Raw genomic sequence first — 19,634 nt, 5'->3', positions numbered from 1 at the left:
GCTGCAAAAAATTGTGGGAAACAACTACCAAAGGACAGCTGTAAGGACAGGCACATTCTCACTTCCAGTTGCCCTTGAGAAGTTCATGAATATTGACGGAGTAGTTTTTGTAATTTTTTTTTTTTGGTGACAGCTTGTACATTTGGCACTTTAGAGAAATGCTGTAGGAAAAGAAAAGAGGCCTAAATAAGGTCTGAAAAGAAAGGAGCCCTGAGAGAAATATCACTCTCCACATTCTTTGCTGTAAACTAGAGTCTGGCTTTGCACTCCTTATCCAGAAGAAACTCCTTCTGGAAAAAGGTGGAATTCTGTTATGTAAAGAAACCAAGATTCAGTATTTCTTTTTGTGGGAAGGTGTGCAAAGGCTAGGGAAAAGTAATTTTAAAAAAGCATGAAAGTTATTAAAAGTGCATGTGTGTTTACACTGATATATACACATAGGGTTTTATATTTTCAGAAAAGAAATATGAAACCTTTTAAGCACCTGTTTTTTGCATGTGACCTTATGCATTTGTTTTGTATCTGTTGCAGGCATTACCCAGGCTAACCTAGCTCAGGTAGCTTAGTGTGACTGCTGTGCCGTAGCCTTAATTTTGTTTCCTGGTGGTGTAATTCAGATTACAAGTCCCATACTGAAGGAGTGGCCTCTTTTTTATTTTTTACAAATTTTACTTGTCCCTGAATGTTTAACTTAGAGTGTGACACTGTTTGTAAAAAGCATTTAACTCCAGTAAACCTGGCTTACCAAATGGTCTTGATCATGTTTTGTAATGGTCCTGCCCCCAACATTTATGTTTTCTGTGAAGTTTACCCAATGACTGCCAGGCATTTATTTAGTGCTGTCCCCGTTTGCTCCTTACTCCTTGGAACAAATGGTCTTCTGTGACCCTCTAATGCTTTTTCTTCCAACACAGAGGTGCTGACAGTCATAGGGAAGCAGAGCTCAGCAGAAACCTGTATGCTCACAGTTCTTGCCTCCTTGGGGAAGTGGTGGCTGATCCTTTCATCCTGCACCACGGCACACAGCATGGGACAAAGCCCCTGCTCCCCTGAGCTGAAGCAGGAGAAGGGTTCTTGCTGGTATTGCAGCAGTGGTCATAAAAGGACAAAAAATGGGGAGACCTAATAGGTACTTGAGTGATATTTCACTTGATTTAGGAGGCAGCTGGGTCCCTCAGTGACAGCAGATTTCAGGACCTCAAAAGCTCCTATGTCTCCTTACATTCCTGAGAATGGCAGCAAGAAGCAAAGCAGCGAACATAAAGTGGAAAGAGCACGTTCTGCACTTTCTTCAAAGTGCAATTAAGATGGATCTTAAAGTGAGGCACCTTGAACTGCTTCTTCAGGGGGTGTTGGATTTGTCTTTGGGCTGGAATAATATGGCCAGACATCTTAGTTCAGTTGAGCAGTACAGTGACAGGATACTGCTTGAACTTGAAATGTTTATAAGAGGTAATAGTAAAACCAGAGAGCAATGAACTATAATTGTCCTGCTGGGATATGATGAAAGCCTTTATGAGAATCTCTATGTCCTGGAGGGACAGTATGAGTGGTAACTTGGAGAGATTTGTAAAATGGAAGTATGACAGCTTTACAATGGGATTAATACAGGCTTCAGAAGGAACCACAGGGTCAAAAATTACTTCCAGGCCACAGGGCAGGAAGGCAAAAAGATCTGCTATTGAAATGGACAGTGAAAGATGAGGTAAGTGAAAGGAGAGTTGATGTTGGGTTACTTGGGCTCCAGTAATCTTTAAGATAAGACATAATTTAATGATGTAGATGCTGTGTCTGGAATTGAATTGCACCATGCGGTGTGAACTAATTCCAACTGCTTGATTCTTGAGTTGAAGAATAGAGGAGTAATAAGAGGATGATTTGTGACCATTCTGAGGCATTGAAGTAAGGAGAGGAAATCTGGGCTCATAAAGAAAAAGCAAGAGAAACAGGTGAGGAGGGAAGGTAGGTAAGAAGAGGATGTCAGAAGGGATGTAGCCAAATAATTTTCACAATCTTGGGAAAAGAGCATTGAAGGCAGGTTGAGAAGTTTAGACTGCTGCTTGGGCAGGGGAGACCCAGCGGAGATGTGCATTCCATTCATCTGAATGGCTCTTCTAGTAAAAACATTGCTAGACACAAGCACAGGCCAGGAATGGCAAATGATGAATGACTTAGCAGGCTATCTTGCTGGGTATTTAATCTGTGTGGTTATCTAAATAATTTGAAATGCTTCTCTTGGCCTGAGCCAGGCTGGGCAAAATGAAGTGCCATGCATTAAACCCTGTGCTATTTCAGCTCTCAGGTCCCAGCAGGAACCCAACAAGATATGGCTCCGTGAAAGGTGATACTATATTAAACTAACAGTACAAGTTGTATCAAACTCTGTTCCAAATTCAATACAAAAACTCATGGTTTCAGAAGGCATTTTAAATCTAGCACTAGCACTTCAGTCACTTGCTGATGTCAGTACAAAAAAAAAATAAATGCTTTGTACAGCTGCTGACTGCAAGGAAGATGAGAGGTTAAATTGGGTTAGCAGAAATGAAAGACATGCAATGGAAGAAGTATTGCTATCAGAATGTTTATGGAATTTGTCATTAAATAGTAGAAGTGTTTAAATTGGAGGGCAAATTTAAAGCATTCCTTTTTATAATTTTTTCCCCTATTTACGTGAAATAGAAATTATTTACAAAGGTGTACAAAGAAACATTAATTTCTCTCCCTCTTGAAAAAAAAAAAAGGAAATATGATGGCAAATCCATCTTAGTCTCTTACTGTTCAAGCCTTTTTAAGCTCAGGCCTGAGCCACTGATGTGTATTAGAATAATTCTGCTATTCTTGCTACAGTTGATTACAGTGCTCTGTTATAAAGGGTGGAGGCACTTGGTTGTTCTCCAAAGAAAGTGAGTAATAATTGACCTAATGTACAGAGCACATGAATAACATATTCTTTTGGTAAGAAATTTATGTTTTACAGGGTGTGCTAGAGTTCACATCCCTTTTTCACATCTTCCAAAAGATTTTAAAATACTCAGCTGCTCTATTAAATTTCTAATTCAACAAATACTCAAATACAAAGTATGTGTTAGATAAAGCTCTTGAGTTGAATCCAAACATTGAAAAATCTTTTAATCTGCCTTGAAAACAGCTGTTTAGAATTTTGAATAGAAATAACAACTTCCTTCAGCCTACGTTGTTGATGTCCCGTTCAGTCTCAAGCTGGGAGGAATTTCTCTTTGTTACTCTGCAACAGCAGCAAGATTTTGCATCAATGATTTGACCATACCCAGAACATGTTAGGAGTGGTATCCTGGTCCTCTTTGAAAAAAATGGTAACACATCCTTGAATTCTGTATAATGGAGGAGAGACTTACTGAGAAGAATTAAGGTAGTTTTGACACTTCAGTTGTAGTTGTCTGGAGTGCAGCTTACGGGAGCTCCTTTTGACATCTCCCCCTACGGAGAGGCTGCTTTGTGTTTGTCTGCTGAAGGAATTCGTGATATGAGAATTGAGTTTTTTACTGTCTGAAATAATTTAAACTAATTAGGTGGGGTTTGTGCATATGGACATATAACTTCTATTCCTTGTTCATAAATATTTGGGTAATCTTAGAAACTGTTATGCAGTGACCCTGCATGAAATACCACAAATGATATTTCTAGGCAAGTGCCCATTGCATCCAAGGAAATACCGAGAGTTTGAGATGACTGGCATTTCAATGGACATTGAAAGCAGTAATGATTTGCCACTTAGTGTAAACTATTGCCCAACCCTGCAGGGAATGGCTTATGTTTATTCTACAGCCTTTTGTTTGGCTGAGTTCACAGGGTAGATTGTACATTCGTTTCACACACATACTCACATGAAAGGGACATCCAAAGACCTAGGTGGGCTTTCAATCAGGAGTCAGGGTTGACCTGATCAGATCTTGTCAGCCAGATTTCAGTAAGATTATTGAGAAAGCAATTGGATCTGTGCTGTGCTGCCACACAATACTTCCAATCAGCAATACTGGATAAAAGTTAGAAGTGCTTAAAGGCGTAAGCCACATATATGAATGTGTTTTAGCAAAGAAGACTCTTTTCTATGGCTGTAGGGTATAGAAAACGCCATTATATGGAATGGTATTTTATTTTTAACTGCAATTAGGGATTTCAAGATGATGAATAAGAGATATTCTAGTAGAGTAAATAGCAAAGAAAATACAACCTCTTTCAGTTTTATAATATAATGTTCTTTTCCTGTTCTTTTCCTTTTGGGTTTGCATGCTGCATACACAGTCTCTCATATGATATTCTCATTTCCAAAGTGGTTTTAGAATGCAGGTGTGTTAATGTACATTGGTTAACACATAGACAAGTTTGTATATGTGTCCTCCAATGGCCTCTGGTGAAGTGTAAGCAGATCTTTGCATTTTAGTTGGTTTTAGGTTATGCTCAAATTGGAGCGGATGTGGAAGAGTTTTGTCCCTTCCTTTTTCCATGAGATTATGTCTTTGTGTCTTTTTTTTATTATTATTTGTTGTTGTTTTGGCTTTATTTGGTTGGTTGGTTCTTGTTTAAGTAGTCAGTGCTGTGTGTGGTTTGCAGTGGTGGGATATTGCTGCAGAGGTGCAGGTGCAGTACCCAGGATGGCAGTGATTCTCCCACACCTCTTCCGAAGCGCAATGAGATCCCAGTGTGTCAGGAGGGCTTGCTGCCCTGCAGAGGGGCAGCCTGATGCTCACAGGAAAAATAACCAAGATCACTTTTGTGAACAGGCCTTTTAATCAGCTGTTTAAAAGTTGCTGATCCAATTTCAAGTTCCTAATTAAATGAAATGGGGGAAAGAAAGAGATCAGCATCCTGCCAAGCAAGAGTTCCAATCCAGTGGTTATCTCATTTCAGACGTGTGGGCTAAATTATCTTTATAACTTAAGCTTATAGTATATTCACACACTAATAAAATGTTCTTATGTAAGGGTAGTTTAACCACCACAAGCTTATTTTATTTTATAAGACTAAACTATTTGATACTCTAAAAACATTTTTCTAATGCGAATGTTATTTATCACTAGTGTAGTTGAAACCTGAAACTTAATTATTAAAACAGATATTGAGACACTTTCCTGACAAGGAATGTGGATAAAAGGCATTATTTCTTCAGGAAATCCTACTTACCTTTTGGATATAGTGCAAAATACTTCTGATAGTGAGGAGGAAGTTTTTTCTTCCACTGAAGTGTCTTAAATTATGGGCTGTCTGCTGTTTAATGAGAATTTTTTTAAAGCTGCCTAAAAGTTTTCCCACAGTGCTGGTTTACAAATAGCTGAAACTTTAGACACCACTCAGAACAGTCTGTTATTGCACTAACGTTGATGGGAGTGATGCACATGTGTATTGGTGACCACCTAGATTGTTAAATGTACCCATTCTACTAAAAATGAAAATATTTCCTATATTTTTAGGTACAAGTTTAAATTGGCACTGTAATTGCTAAACCTTGCAGCTTAGGCAGATGCCAGAGCTCCCACAGAGGAACTTTAAACTGCACTATGCTGTACTCTGTATGCTTACCCCTCTTAACTCTTCACTGCTCCCCAGCAGTAGATGGGCACTCCTTCCTGCTTCCCTTCCTCTCTCTCTCCTCTGACCATTTGTGGGAAACCCAAGGTGCTGCCTTCATGTACCATTCTCTTGCACTTGGTCCCAAGCAGAATTTGTCTTTTAATATGTAAAGTATCCTCTGTCTCAGCTGGGAATCTCCTTTGGGCTTGAGGAGTTTAGGGAGTTGAACTGGATTAGTAGCTTACTCTGGGGATCAGACCCTATTTCTAGAAGGGTAAGATAAGCATTGAGACACTGCCTATATCTGGATTGCCTCACTTCTGTGAGTCCTGATTCCTGTTCATTCTGTGAGCCCTGATTCCTTGATAGGACCACCTGTCAAACTAAGTACCTCCTTCATATGATGCTGAGTTAAAGCAGGAAAACTTGTTGGGGAGAACAAAACTAACAGGGAGAAAAAAATGAACAGAATGTGCTTAACAGTCTGATGACTGTGAAATGAAGCTTGTTCTTCTCAAAAATAATTTAAATATATATATTTTACTGCCTTTTTTTAAATTAAGTATAAAGTTTAAATCTAAAGATATGGGGGTACATAATTTGTACCTTATCAACTTGAAAATATCAAAGTAGAAAAAGAATATGGAAATCAACTCTACAATTGCGAGGAAAATGCCTTTTAGAAAAATGAGTGGTTAATATCTGCCATTTGTGTAATCGTTGTTTATTCACATTTGGCCACCCAGTGATACTAGTGGATAGTATTTCAGAGTGCATAGCCAGATGTGTCAGTGAGATTCTCATCCCATTGCTGGGACATTCTCAGGCACCTTTTTGCTTCTTGCTCAGTGCCATTCTTGGAGCACAGGGGGCGGTGCTGCTAATGCCCAATTCACCTCCTGCAAAGGGGGGTGTTTCCCGCAGGTCACCTGGGTCCTGGGTGGAGCTGGAACTGCTCCCAGCCTGCTCCATGCACTCATTCCTCTCCTGGATGGCTTTGGCTGCCTGGCTGCTCTCTACTCGTTGGCTCTGGCCCTCATTTTTACCTAGTTAGTTGGCCGGCCTGCCCTGGCAAACTTCCCTCTCCTGGTCGGCTGGCAGAGCTCTCGGGCTGGCCAGCCTTTTCCTTCCCTTCCCCTTCCTTTTCTCCCCTTCTCACACATGGTGTCTGCTGGCTCCCACTGATTATCTCTCCGTGTCTCTGTGCCTCCCACTCATTTCTGAGATTTGCTTTGATCCATCCCGTCTTTGCTGCCTTCCTGTTTTTCTTCCCTCTGCTCTTTTGCTGTTTTGCTTCTTTGTATCCTTGTTTCCTTCACACTTTTTCCCTGAAGGCTCTCTGCTCTGCTTTTCCCCTACCTACAAGCAGTATGTATCGTTTCCAGAGCTTGCTCTCTCTCTTATCCCTTCATCTGATCCAGCAGCCACATTGCTTGAAACAGTAACTAACAGAATACTGATTAGTGTTACAGGTTGGAGAAACTGTTACGTTTATCACCTTATATTTACTGTGGGCATTTTTATAAGTTCTCTACAGATCTAGTCTGTGCTTCCATAGAAATGCCTGTAATAAAATCCCCACTGAAGTGCTTTGTTGTGCTTCTATCTGCTTTCCCATAATTGTGGATTATCAAATATCTGTGTATTCTCTATAACTCACTGTCATCTCCCTTAGGACCCTTAGAAATGTCACAGCTCACTGTTTTAATCCAGACATCACAATTATAATTATAATCTCACAAACACTTCATCATATTGGTGTGGAATAAGGACTTTTGGGTGATCACAATGATGGGAAAGGAAGTACAGAGAAAATTCATGTCAGTTGAAAATTTGCTGCTGAAGTCCCTGTGAGAGAAGGCAGAAAATTCTCTAGCCATTCCTCTCCTGCATGTTTCAATCTTCGTTCCAGAGTCCTTATTCAGACACATTGAGATTTTGTTTGAATTACGACTAGAGAAACAGATATCTGTTGTTAGATGCTGTAGCACCTTATGTAATCTGTGATTAAAACCCCTGTAAATATTTACATTTTTTTGTCCCTGTTTGGTTCAAGCCTATTTTTAAATGGGTCTTTTGCTCTTTCTCTCCACATGGTCAATGTTTTCATTCTCCCTAATTACAGGGTACCCTAATATCATAAATCACTATAAATACTGATTAACAAGTCAGTCCCTAATGGTAACTACATAACCTTGTCAACTGGAAAATACTCTTATCCCCCGGTATGTGTTTTCTCCCTTCATGACAGAAATATGAATCCCACGTGAGAGGGCATCGTTCCCATGTAGCAGCCCATTCCCTTCAAGTGAATATTATCTGTCCCTCTCCTTTAAGATTTTAGAAGTTGTTGGATTGCTTTTACACATGTGTATCCAGTATAGATATATTTCTGAAAAAAAAATAGTTCATAGCATCTATTGAGTTGGAAAATTAATTAGACGACCTAATTGATTGTGCATGAGTTCCTCTGTGGAATGTGTTCTGCTGCTGTTGCACTCACCCAGCACAGAAAATCCCAGGAGTGAATTCCTCTTGTCTTTTACTAGAAACTGTCAATTAATTGAACATTAAAAAGCCAAAAAATCCCCCAGAAAACTCCACCACAACAGTCTCCCATCCCCCCCCCAAAATGCAACCCCAAATCAACCCAACAAAAAGATCCTTAAAGGATCTTAACACAAAAACTTTACGTGAAAGATCTTTTCTCATTTTATTAGGGTGATGCCAAGAGGCCTGAACTCAGCTTGAGGCTCCCTTTATCATTCAGAAAACATACAAGTCTGTGTCCCAAAGGCTGTGTAGTCTGAAGAGGAAAAAACCCCAACATCATCCAGAAATATTGGCAGCCCCACGTTCCATGTGGGGAGCTAATATACAGGGAGATTAAGTCACTTGTGTGAGGACGTACAGGGAGTCTGTAGCAGAGTCTGAAACTGAACCCAGGTCATCTCAGTCCCAGCCAAGTGTCTCAACCACAAGACTCTCCCTCCTTTTCAGTATGTCAGTGTAGAAAGTAGGCCAAAAAGCATTTTCCATCCTTTTATACGCAGCATTTTGTAAGGCTGTGAAGTATTATGTATTAGACAGGCATCTGGATCCACGGCAGTTTCTGCGGATACTTTTATCTGTAAACAGAAGCAAAGCCTGTTAGGGCTTCGTAAATTTAACATAAATTATTATTTTATCTATAAATAACGTGGTTAAATTTGTAAAGACTGTACTTAATTTCATGGCATTTTAATGATTTTTTTTTAAGAATGGAAAATGTGTTTAAAGGACTTCTGTTGTCTGTGGCTCTCTAATTTTCATGTGTTTTAGATTCTGGTGCTCCTCGCACATCATGATGCATTAGCAGTGATGTGTAGCTAGGCCAGGCTATGCAGGGTGTTACACCACACAGGGGAAACAGAGAAAGGGAGGCTTGGGTCGCATGACAGGCTAAGGCACCCGTGTTATGCAAAGGTTAAGTACTCCTGTGTTGGGAGTTAGTGAGGCTTGTAGTTTGCTGACCTAAATCTGAGTGATTCCTATTATGTTGAGTATTTGCTTATCTTTCAGAGCATCTCTGTATAGCCAGGGTGTAACAAAACTTCAGCTTGAGTCTGTTGTACTGCAAATGGAAGAGGAAAAAAAAGTGCAAGTATGTGCAGATATATGTACATGTATAACCAGCAGCCATCTTCAATGGGCATCTCCCATTTTTGTATGAAATCAGCATTACTGTGTTATTATTATACAAAGAACAGGCCAGAGCTCTTTGTTCCCCTCAGTATGCTAGTTATCTGTTCACAGACACCTGGTTTATTTGCTGAACCCCTGATTCCTTTCTCCTACATCCCTCAAATAAAAATTACTTATCTGATTCTCACTGGATTTAACATGTGTTTTGGAGCACCACTTACTGAACTCCATTTTTGAAACCATCAATTCCAGTTGTTCTGTGCATTTATACAGATAAATGTCTGTGATTATCAAGGAAAAAAAATACAAAGATCAGCTTTGAGGGACCACTGGGATTTATGCAGCATGAAGGTGAGAAAACCTTATTTTTCAACTCAGAATGTCTAAAATAAGTAATGAGAAATCATGCAAAACTGTACAGTGATCAGTGTAATGGACCATTCAGTGCACACTACAGTTTCCAGGATTCTGATGCTATTCCTCAAAGCACATAATTAGTAAAATACAATTGGAGTGTGTCGCTTTTGGTTGAGCCAGTATGGCCCAGCTTTTGGAAAGAGGCCCCTGAAGCTGGTTGGATGTCTCTCTTTCCTTTACCACCCCACTGTGGTTGTTTTTTGTGTGAGGATTCCCCCACTGAATTGTCAGTGATAGGAGTCAGTAAAGACCTTTTGCTCTTCTTGCCTGCTGCATGAAAGTAAAAAGGGAGCTTGACCCTAAGTTTGAGAATTGTCTGTGAATTCACATCTCTTTGTTTTTCCCACCTCCTTGTTTTAAAATACTTATTAGTCTTCACGCTCTCCCTGCTTGGGAAAATCAGACTTTTGATATGGTTTTACAAAGGGTTTAATTGCCAATTGTCATAAATAGTTCCTATAACCCTTAGATGAAAAATGTGAGGGTCCTCACTTACTTGAGGCCTGTCATTCATGGATGCTGAGGGACATCCACCTGTTAGTGCTGACTCCTTCAACTAAGTGGTCAGCGAAGACAGGAATGACAGCAAGCCTTAAAGAAATAATATGAGTAATGAAGCACATGTATTAGCATCTCATGTGCTTCATATTGGTGGATATATTATATATTTAATAAAATCATGCTTGCTTAGTTGAAGACATGCAAGAAAAGATTAGATCATTTGCCTTCTCGTAAGGAGATGTTTTCTACTTCTAGCAATAGGATTTGAATACATGAGATAATTCTAGAATTATGGCATGTAATCTGTGACATTTCAACAGAGATACCATCGGACTTAGTCAGAGTTAAATAGTACATGTTATTACCATGTTTATTTTTGGACCACAGTCTTAATGCAAATCCCATATATGTGGTTATGCAAAATGAGCCAGACTCTGGTCATGATTACGCTGGTGTACACACAGAGTGATGCCACAGTTTCATAGAGGAAGGAATCTGATCCTGTAACACAGAGGGTTGCATGGTATTTCAATTAAGTAGTTGATGTTTTTCACCACAGAGTTAGAGGTGAGATATTAGTGTCTGAAGCAATTTTTGTACATTATTGACTTAAATTTGTAATGCTTTCTGAGATTTTTTTGTGGGTTATTGTGCAATCATGAAATGAAATAATTGTTAAAATATTTCTGTGAAAATCAAAATATGTTGTCACTGTTTTTCAGATTTTTTTGATGTCTTTTTAGCTGGCTGTATACAACATAAAAGTCTGTGTTACAGCCTTACTCAAAAAGAACAGTATTAGTTATTCCAAAGTCACAGAATATTTTGAGTTGGAAGAGACCCACAAGGATCATCTAGTCCAACTCTAAAGTCTTTAGCTAGTAAAAAAAATTCATTATTTACATAATATCAAATCTGTCGTCACCAAAATCATATCACAGAAAATGCATGCATATGAGAATAAGAAAACCTGGGTAAGTGCCTGGCTGAAGGAATGTGGAGCCATGTGGAGAAGAGTTTTCACAGAGATACAATCTGTGTGCCCCTTCCTTTCATTTGGTGGAAGTTTTCCATTGTTATAATTTCTCAGGAGTGCTGGTCTTTTTGAGTTATGGCAAAGAGGGAGCTTGCTTCAGACAAGCTTGGTGGTTCCTGTTATAAAGGGGTAAGATGTTGATTGTTCTAATTACCTTGTTAAAGAGCTGCCAGGACTTTAGAAGTTCTGAGTTATTTGTGTATGTGTCATTAAATTAACATATAATTACCAACACCCAAACCATCATTATTACATTTCCTGCCTTCCCACACTGAAAGCAGTGGACTTCTCTCCGTTCCTGTTGTATGTTTACTCTTTGTATTTCACTGAGAATTGGCTCCTTTCTCCCTCTCACCTCCCCTTCTTATTTATAACCCGTTTTCAGTTCTGGACTGAGTTTCATTCCAGTGCTCTGCAATTGTATTGTGTTTCATGGCACTGCAGAGGAACATTTATATTTTAGAAAAAACCCCCATGTTATTTCTAATGTATTGTACCACCCTCTCTCCTTTGTAAATGGAGCAGTATCTCTTTAAGTCATATGCATTGCATTGTCTGAAAGCATTTTCCCTCTCTTTGGATGTTACTCTATTTAATATTCTGTAAGTCATTAGAATCTATTTTTCTTACACAGTTTGCACTACTTTCGGATAGTCTCAGTTACTTTAGTCAATGTCTTCTGGAGCCAAAGAGAAAAAAAATGCACAGAACTCGTCAATTAGTTTTGTCTTCACCTTGCTAGTTAATAGTTAATACTTTGTGGTATGTTAAGAGAGTTTCTATAACGTGGCACTCTTAAGAACACTTTTTAAAAAGTAGTAATAAACTTCAGCCAACTTGTTATTTTTAAGTGAAACTTGCAGAGTTCTTCAGTTGAATCCATTCTCCTTGATAATTGTCTGGTCTTAACAACAAATATGTCACCAAAGTTAGTTACTCTTTAGCAAAAGGGTGAAAATCAAGTCACAATTTTATTTAATTGCTGTTAGCCTGTGAAAGAAATTGGAAAAATTAAAATCTGCAAAGACATGTTCCTTTGTAGATTATACAGCAAAGTAGGATGGGCTAGAGTTTGTCAGGTAACTGACTATTCAGAAATGAGAAGTTATTCTACATTTAGCTGCATTGCTTACTGTTTTCTTCATCATGGAAAAGAATAAAATGTGGTAACAATTTTCTGTGTTTGGACTGCTGCCGCACATAATTGGGAACAAGAGAGCTAAAGCTTTGATTTTGGTGAAATGCTTAGTCTGTGTGTTGGATTAAAGTGTGTGCAACAAATCACTCCAATTCTGTAATAATAATTTTTGAACACTATTTTTTTATTTTATTACTGTAATGTTATTACTTTTCAGTTACGGACTTCAAGAACTGGGTCAGTTGCAAGAACAAAATTGGCATGAAAATAGTTGTGTATTTGTTCTGGAAAATGGATTGCCAACATACTGTAGAAAATAGCCTGAATTGTTCTATACATCAAATGCAACAGATAACATTAGTCTCATTAGTCTCTTATTAGTAAGCTATTATTTAAAAGTCCTGTTCTTTAACAAGTATTCTAGGAAGACTAGATAATATTTGCTAGATAGACATGTTAAACAGATCATCTGTGCAGAAATGGATTTGTGAAGCAGCTTATGGAATGGAAAATAAATTTAGACTGAAGTGTGCCAGCAAGTCAATATATGAGAATAATTTGCAACAAGCAAAGGTGAGGAAGACATGCAGAAATGGGGTCATCAGATTCATGAATTAGAGGATAATATTCCTGGGGCTGGATTATATGAGGCGGTAACTAACTTTTGTATCAGACTAATACAGAATATAGAATTATGGTACCAGTGTTAGATATGCTTCCATGGATGTTTTTTACTCTTGTTAAAATAACGAGAGGCAACTTGGAGCTGTGATCTGTGCACAGCACAGCTGTAGTATTTTGAGACATTTCTGCTGCCAGATTTATATCCTGGCCAGAAACAGTGCCTGAGTGGTTGCACTCTGAGTCCCTATTTCCAGTGACATCTTAGCACTAGCCAGAGTTAAATCTCAGCAATTTGTAGCTCAGTGCTGCTCTGAAGCAGCTGGGAAATGGTCTTGCTAATATGTGAAGCCATCTCTGGCACTGGAAGGGAGCAGACAGAAGTGGCATGGTGATAATTTCTTCACATACCACATCTCAACCTACCAAACCTCATTGGTGAGAAGTGTCAGACATCATAGGAAATAAGTTTTAAAATATTTACGAAGTTTTGTTTTCTTTCCTTCTGAACACCCTCTGATATCTTTGCCATGTACTTTCCAATGATGACACATTGGGATCTGACTGGGGTGAGTAATGGTGTCTGGCTGGGGGGAGGAGAGGACAGGGAGTGCTTAACAGTGAGTAATTATTTAAGGAAATGGCCTGTGTGGAACAAAAAAAAAGTGTGTTGTGATTGGATGCATTTATCAGCTGGCCTTTCAGTGTCACCTGTGGACAGAGCATTATTGTGTCTGAGTTTTTTAATAGCTGGAAGTCAGTGCATGGAGCTAATGTGGGAATGTGTCATGTGTCTGGTCTTGATTCAATCCACGAATCGAGATGTGCAGCATACACTGTATTAGGGAAGATGGAGGCAAATAATAGTTATCCCATGGGTTTCTGAGCATGGTCATTCACTTTTATGACCAGCAGTTAAAATCCATAAAATCTCATGTGCAAAATATCCTTTGATTATAGCCTACCAGCAACTGAAAGGGACATTTTGCAAGTGAAGATGGATTTACAAGCTCACTGCCCTTCCCTTTTTCTCTTGTACTGTGACACACACAGGTTTGCACTAATCTTTTATGATGAATATGTCTGTAAAGCCTTCTGTTTGTTCTCTCTGTCCTTATCAGGAGATTTTAGTATGTCTAAAAAGACCTAGAATCACTTGGATTTTGAAATTGAGCCTGAAGTTACAAACCCTTGTGTTCTGTAACTCTCTGTCCTATGGTGATGCTTACTGCTCCAGTCAGCTTGGTCATGCTGTTCTCTTGTGTCAGTTCTGAGACTCTCTGCAATTCTTGGAACTTTAGTGCAAAAATTCTCATTTCAGGCACAGCACATCCTGCCTCCTGAAACGAGAAGCATTGTGTTTTTCGCCATCGTCTTCAAATGTATGGCTGCCTTCTCTGAAGAGAGTGGAATGATTGAAGTACTGTGAAACATAGTGATGGACACTGTGTTTTTCCATTGGCAGTAGAGTTGTTTCTATAGTGAGAAGTATGGTATGGTTTCCAGTCCTCTCAAAAAGCAGTTCTCAAAGAACTGAAGTTTTAAGGATTGGTGTTTCTTATCGTATCAGTGCTACAATTGTGTCACCACTTATTTCAGATGTTAGATCAGAATATCTGATCTATATTTCTTCCATTCCCAGTTTTTAAACTCAGGGAAAACGGATTTTTTTTCTGTACAAGCACACCTGAATTGGCTTAGGTAGATAGGATTATATGTGCATGTTTTTAGGATTCATTTAAGGTTCTTCATTCATGGCTCAGTGAAAATGATTTTTTAATACTTTGTATCCCTGTTCCAAACACATAATTTTCTTCATGTCATCCTCATATAATTTTATTGGTGACATTTGACTTGACACGTTCAGAATTCCCTTCTCCTTCCATTAATTTTCTCCATATGCAAGCATCCAGTCACTGGACTTTTTTGGAAACTCCTTTGGAAATCCCATGATCTGTTTTTCTAATCCTAATTGTACTTTACTTAAAAGCTGTATTTAACAGAAGGCCCCTCCCCCCATAACAGAGGTGTGATATCTTTTCTTATATGTAGCATTCTGAGCACCTGCCATTCAGGCAAGGGAAAAATGGAAGCTCTGTTTCTCATACTGTTCCTGCACCCAACTGCAGAGTGCTGCAATTTATTTATCCAGTATTTTTTTTTCTGCTTGTAACTGCTTAGTTACTAGTTCTCTCACCATTTAAAATCCTGGTTTGCACTTTAAGAATGCCATTGAAGAAAAGAATTGCTATCAAATTCTTTTTTATTTCCCCATTAGAAATACACATTTTGGATATTTGAGGAAAGCAGTTGAAATGTGCCTGAAGTCATGTACTGTGTTAAAAGGATTCTTCAGTTTGAAACTTAGACTGCCAACCTTTCAGCTTGCATTATTCTTTGGCTGTGTGAGATCAGTTTTGAAAAGAGTGTTCTGGGTACAACTGACTGGGATTCTGACTGGGATTCTCTTTTGATGGCTGGCTGAGCAGTGGCACAGGCCACCAAGTGCCACAGGTCCCACCTGGGCAGCACTGAGGGCTTTGCAGAGATAAAACTGTGTTTCACTTCCAATGTCCTGCTTTTATCCCTGGCTGGTAAAAACCCCACAACCAACCCTTCAAACAGCAGAAAGAAAAATACTGCCCAGCAGGAAAGGAAGTTGTAATAAAGATCAGCTTTAAGATACTTCACTTGCCTTTGAGCCCTTTCTGACCTTTCTTTCATAATTTCTGTGATAATGGAATATTCCTTTCTTTCCCTTTCCTGCTGTACTAAAGAGAGGGGAAGTTACCAGTTTGTGTTGCTGAGGATGGTTTCAGTTGCACAGCAGTCTTGGCTGGATTTAGGGGTTCATGCCGATTTTCCCCACGTGAGGTGCTAAGAGCTTGGAGGAATGATTCCTCCCTCCAGGCAATGGTCTGGATGTGCAGCCCCAGGTCTCGTGGGAGCTGTGCATGCTATGTGAGGAGAACTGGAAAAACAGCACTCATTTTATTGTAATCCATTTTTCCTTCATGGCAAGAGAGGGCATTTTCCTGTTTTCAGCAGTGAGATCTTGATCCTGATCATGCTGGCTTGCTACAGTCTCATCCTTGGACCTTTGCACCCATTCCATTTCCATTTATTTTAACAGAGGGCTGTCAACCTTCCCAACAGGTGGTTATCAGTTTTCAAAATCAGACCATTACTTTGAAACATCAAGAACTCTTTATTGGAGATTTATAGTGCATCTTGGAGGAAAGAGGGACCAGAATTTCCTCCAGCATCCTTGCAGTAGCATAATTGTTTCATTCAGGTTCCATTAGTTCACAATGTTTTTAACCTTTATTTTTACATTAAAAACTATATTGTACTTGAAGCCAAGCAGAGGTTGGCTTGAGATGTGTATCTGGTGTCAGAAGTCTTGCATTATCCTGGTGCTTGGAGTCTCTTCGGTGCTGTCCAGAATTACTTGGAACAATTATCGTTATTTATTGCTGTGCTTGGTTTTGATCAAAGCCTGCCAGGACTACATATTTCAGCAGCCTGTCTGGTGCTTTTAGGAACATAAAGGATCTTTTGAGAAGATAACTAAAATTATTTGATGGTTGTGGCTGAAACAGGAACAAGTTCTAGATCAAAATGTAACTTGATTCTTTCCTGTGGAATTAATAAGCTAAATTGTTGCATGCTGTAAACCAATGTCATTCTATTCCCTCTTTTTGACAATATTATAACTTAATATCTTAATGTAGTTTTACAGTTTCTACTGTCTTTTCAGTTGTCTGAGGCTCCCTGTGGAATTATTCCTTATCCAAATAGCTAAGAAATATGTGAAGAAGCAGATAAAGTTGTTAGATAACTTATGACTATAACATTATGACTAATGCCTTACTGAAGGCTGCTTGCATGTGCTGAAATTTGCATTAGATTTGAATTACCAGTTGCACATCTTTAAAAAATCGTTTTACTAAAGTAATTTCAAGTCTCAACATTCTTCAGTTAAAACGAAATTACCTCTGGGAAAAAAAACCCAAACAAATTGTGTAATAGCTTTCCTGGCTATATTTTCCCTTTTTCTATCTATTCAACTCCTGACTGATCACTGGTACCTTGTGTTTCAGCTTTACTTATTGAAGTAGTTTGAATAATCACATATCACATGAATGTTTAAGGAAAGTTTGTTGCTGCAAAATAAATATTCCGGTTTTAAGCTCATATCCCAAGTCTCTTTCAATTGATGTGTTAGTAGAATCCCATTTCCTTCTTGTAGACCTTTATCTTGTCAAAAAATCCTAAACTCACTATTAAGAATGCTTTGATTTTAAAGCTCTATTTACTCAGCCTATTTATTCTGTATAAAAAAAAATGTTCTTGACATGTGGATTTCTCTGTGGCCTTAGGTTGATGTGTACATCCAAACCATCTTTTTCTTATGCATTTTCTGACATTTAGAATTTTCTGGTAAGAACAAAAAGAAAATCTTCCTTGTGAAAAAGTGACAGTTTGAGAAAACAGAAGGAAAACTGTACTCAGCAGAAAACTGAGTATTAAGAATAAAATTTATCAAGGCAAAAGATTAGGTGAAAGTAGTCTGTAATTCTCTATTCTAAAGTCTTATGAACTTGAATAGTAACAAATAGGAGCTGGACTTGCTTGGTTTTGAGTGCATATTTGACCTACTTCATGCACTTTGAGTGCATATTTGACCTACTTCAAGATTTGCGTGATTATGAAGTTAACTTCATGGGGTTCACCGTATTTCTAAGACATATTAGCCACTGCTAAGTCATTTATAGCTTGAAAGCAGACAATTGTAAATGCTGATCCATTCATATCCTACCATAAAGTACAAGATGGGTTATTCAGTGCTGTACGATGCTGCCACAGAGAACAAAATGACTCCTTTTCAAACCGTCTATATATAAACGGCAGAGGGACAATCTACAATGAGGGATTTCATTCTGAGGAGGTGCACTGAAGATTTCCTGTCGCCACCACAAAACTGTGGTGTTTCCAAAGAAATTGTCATCTGTTGCTTTAATATTAGAAGTTACACTCTGAGGAGTTTTGCACAGAGTAAAATATGAGTTCTCATGTTGGTCAAGGATGAAGAATCGATCTGGGAAATTAATTTTTTTAATTGATAGGTATAATTGATCATGACCTATTTGTATTCATTTCTGTGTTGAAGGAATAAGATTAAGCTGGTAATACTTGGTTTTGTACTACATGGTCAAAAGCTGCATGTCTAGAATGAGAAAGAAGGCAATGGCAGTTTTGACAAAAGCAAAACAAGCCTGTCAAACTGGGAAAATAAAGCAGTCACAAAAATGCTTTAAAATAGGGAAAAACTTGATAGAAGTTGTAGTGTAGAAAATTAATATGGGAAATGAAGGGACCCACTAAGAAATACCAGGCCAAAGAAAGTTATGATGATGACAAGGAATTAAGTAATCAAAGGCAAGGGAGATGTTGTCAGACATTCTGACCCATTTCATGATGAGGCTGATGGAATTGCTAGAGAAGGGAAGGGAGAACTGTACAGTAAATGTAGCTGTACTGGTTGGAGGGGATAGGAAAGGAATTTTATATTTGTAATCTGAGAGCCTTTAAGGATGAAAGTAATTAGCAGGATTTGCATTTACATATTTTTATACAGCTAGTTCAACTAACCAGGAAGCCTGAAAATAGCTAGCTAATTGGTTCTCATATCATGCAGGTTAGTTCTCCATAAATCTGGAAATATAGAGGCTTAAAGAAGATTGTTGTTGTTCTAGTATTTTAAAAGGAAAAGAGATGATCTGAGTGATTATAGAAGTGTTAAACAGAGAAAATATAGAATGGCAGTTATAGGAAGTAATACGTAATTAATGAAGAATAAATGATATTTATTGTCATTTAGTATAAGTTTTTTGGAGATAGGTCCTTCAGAGTAACTTGATATCCTTTCTGAGATCATCATGTTTAATTGATGAAGACAACAGTAGCAATACAGCACTATTGTGTGGCTTACAGGACTTCTGTAAGCTATTTTATTAATTAGATCAGAATGACTTGATTAATTATCAGAATTATAGGATGTGGACACAGCATCCCTAGATTGGCATGAAGGTGGAGCAGATGGGGAAGGCATCCATTCTCACGTCTGCCTTATTTCACACTTTCTAACAATGGCTTACTGAAAACATATTATTTTTAAAAGAAGTTTGAAAGTGGCATGAAAATTGGAGGAATTTATAATGTTATGAGTCTGAGGCAGTGTGGATTACTTAGTGACTTTGGCTGAGGCACCTGGTAACTACTTCAGTACAAACAAACATCAGGTTCATAATTTGCTGGCTATGCTTACAGGATGCTGGACTCTGTCTTGGTGCACCATGACAAAAAAAGCATTTTAGAGTTGCTTGTGAAAAATTGACTGGAGTGTGCACCCTGGATGTTCAGGAGACAGCAGGAGTTGGCAATACCACTGTTTGTTTTTTGCCCTCGGAGGATGGAACAAAATGAAGCCTACTAGTATTTCATTAATATCTTAGTTTAATTCTGTCTGTTGGCTAAGTGATTTGTCCTACCATAAACAAATCCAAGCAGATGTGTTCCACATGCCCTCCGTTCAGCTGTAGGCAAAGCTTACCCGTGTGTCTGGTGCAGCGTATGCCTGAGTAACAGTGCAAATTGTCCTCAAAAAACTTCCTGCAATCTCTTCTC

At 38.5% G+C, this 19,634-nt stretch overlaps 1 protein-coding gene across 6 annotated transcripts in view; it reads left to right on the top strand.

Moving 5' to 3' along the window:
* The window catches only part of FBN1 (fibrillin 1), a 144,259-nt gene that overhangs the window by 32,204 nt on the left and 92,421 nt on the right, over nt 1-19,634 (top strand). The window lies entirely within an intron of this gene.

This window comes from Pseudopipra pipra, chromosome 12 (assembly GCF_036250125.1).
Source record: "Pseudopipra pipra isolate bDixPip1 chromosome 12, bDixPip1.hap1, whole genome shotgun sequence".
In the NCBI taxonomy this organism is placed as follows: Eukaryota; Metazoa; Chordata; class Aves; order Passeriformes; family Pipridae; genus Pseudopipra; species Pseudopipra pipra.
The sequence above is the reverse complement of the archived record's forward strand: the minus strand, read 5'-3'. Positions and strand labels throughout refer to the sequence as shown.